The sequence below is a fragment of the Jaculus jaculus genome, chromosome 14 (genome assembly GCF_020740685.1).
Source record: "Jaculus jaculus isolate mJacJac1 chromosome 14, mJacJac1.mat.Y.cur, whole genome shotgun sequence".
Classification (NCBI taxonomy): domain Eukaryota; kingdom Metazoa; phylum Chordata; class Mammalia; order Rodentia; family Dipodidae; genus Jaculus; species Jaculus jaculus.
The window spans coordinates 37,912,905-37,915,070 of NC_059115.1; the positions used below are offsets into that span (position 1 = coordinate 37,912,905).

The following is a 2,166-nucleotide window of genomic DNA, read 5'->3' on the forward strand; positions in this document are numbered from 1 at the left end:
TGTAACCTTGAACTTTAAGCTTAAATAAACCCTTACTCTTTTGTTGCTTTCATAACATATTTTGTCACAGCAACAAGAAATGTAGCTGCTACAGATACTTAAGGCTGGGGATGTAGATCAGTAGTTGATTACTTGCCTAATGTCCTAACGTGTGTGAGACCCTAGGTTCAATTCCCAGCACTGAAAAAAAAAAAAAAAAAAAAAAGCCAACAAGAAGAGAGACTATCTTCTGATGATTCTGATGGCTAAATGGATTGGTATAATAACAATAACACCACCAGTAAGAATATTGATGGTTAAGTGTTCAGTCGATGTTCAGTGCTATTATTATTGCCAGTGTAATGGTTTGGATTTGAAATGTCCTCCATAGGCGCACATGTTTGAAAGTTTAGTTCCCAGCTGGTGGTGCTGTTTTGGGAGGCTGTGGGACTTAGGTTTGCTGAGATGACTTCCAGACCAGGCACAGTTATGGAGGAAGGGATATTTATAGAAGCTTACAGATCCAGGGGAAGTTCCACAATGGCAGAAGAACCTGGCCTGACTTCACAGGTCCAAGCAGAGAGAGAGAAGCACAAGCCAAAAGTCACACAGCACAGCGCACTTCAGGAACTCCAGCTAGGCCCACTTTGCATATCTTTAGATTGAAATTTCAAACCCACCACCCCGTCTTAGGGCTGGACCCTAAACTGTCTCCAGCCAGGTGGCTGTAGATCCTAACTACAAACTAAAAAACACTGAATATATTGGGGGGAATCTATTCAAACTACCACATATTTGTGTGAACACTTAGTTCCCAGCTGGTGGTGCTGTTTGGGGAGGTTGTGGGACTTTTAGGAGCTGGGGCCTCCATGAAGGAAGTGGTCATTAGGGTTAGGACTTCAGGGCCGGGCTGTTTCCACTGAGGTTCTCTCTGCTTCCTCTGTAGCCTTCTACCACAGTCACACGCTGCTCCTGCTACCATGCCTACTCCCCCGTAGTGGACATGTCCCCTCAGGCCCGCCTTGCTGTGGTGCTGAGAATCAAACCTAGGGCTTCACCCATGCTAGGCAAGCACTATAGCACTGAGCTATATCCCAGGCCTGGGTTGTATTCCCTTAAACCATGAACCAAAATAAATCCTTTCTCTCTTGTTATTTTATCATGGCAATTAAAAAAAAAAAGAGTAAAGTCCAGTCATATTGTGATTCCTGATGTAGAACTATCAGGTTGAAGATTCCCCTCCAGTCTGGCCTTGGCCTGGGGGCTGCTCCCAGAAGCCAGGACCTTTGTGATGTGGGCATCTGTCCACTCACTTGGCCACAGCCCAGTAGCTCAGTTCTCCCTGGGTCCAGGATGCACCATCACTTGGGCCCCAAACAAACACTGACGTGGGATTTGAAACACAGCGAGGAGAGTGACAAACCTCAGTTTCTATTACCAGTTCCTAGAACGAGGTTGTTTCCCCACATAATGTCTGTCATGATTCATATGAAGTGAGAGGTGAATGACAAGTTAAGCCTTTCTTTTTTAGAGTCTGCCAGCCCAAAGAGAACTTTGGAAAATGGAGGGCTTTCTTTTTTCTCTTTCATAATATTCCATCTTATATAAAACTCATTATGCACAAGGAGTTCCAGGTTGCAAAAGACAATTTACCTTCTGCACTTGTCTGGATAGCTTTCTCCATAGGTAAGTGAAAACAAACCACATGTGCTAAGATGGAACTTTTTTTTTATACAGCAAATAATGCCTTTAGAATACCTAAAGCTGGGCTGGAGTGGTTAAAGGCACTTGCTTGAAAAGTTTGACAGCCCAGGATGGATTCTCCAGTACCTACGTAAAGCCAGATGTACAAAGTGGGGCATGTGTCTGGAGTTCATTTGTAGTGGCAGGAGGCCCTGAAGTACCCATACACCCTTTTTCTCTGTCTCTCTCTCTCTCTCTCTCTTGCTGCCTCTTTCTCTCAAATAAATTAACATTTTAAAAATGAAAACCTAGAACTATTTGAAAGTGAGGAAAGAATTTATACACATGCATATCTTGAAACTACTTTATGCCAGGTGTGGTGGCACAAGCCTTTAATCTCAGCTCTCAGGAGGCAGAGGTAGGAGGATTGCCATGAGTTTAAGGCCACCCTGAGACCACATAGTGAGTTCCAGGTCAGCCTGGGCTAGAGCAAGACCCTACTTC

At 44.3% G+C, this 2,166-nt stretch overlaps 1 non-coding gene across 1 annotated transcript; it reads right to left on the reverse strand.

The window, feature by feature from the left end:
• Positions 1 to 1,568: 1,568 nt before the first annotated feature.
• On the reverse strand, positions 1,569 to 1,691 carry LOC123454968. Its single transcript, XR_006633607.1, has one exon. It is a non-coding gene; the product is annotated as a small nucleolar RNA SNORA40 (small nucleolar RNA).
• Between the last annotated feature and the right edge of the window lie 475 nt (positions 1,692 to 2,166).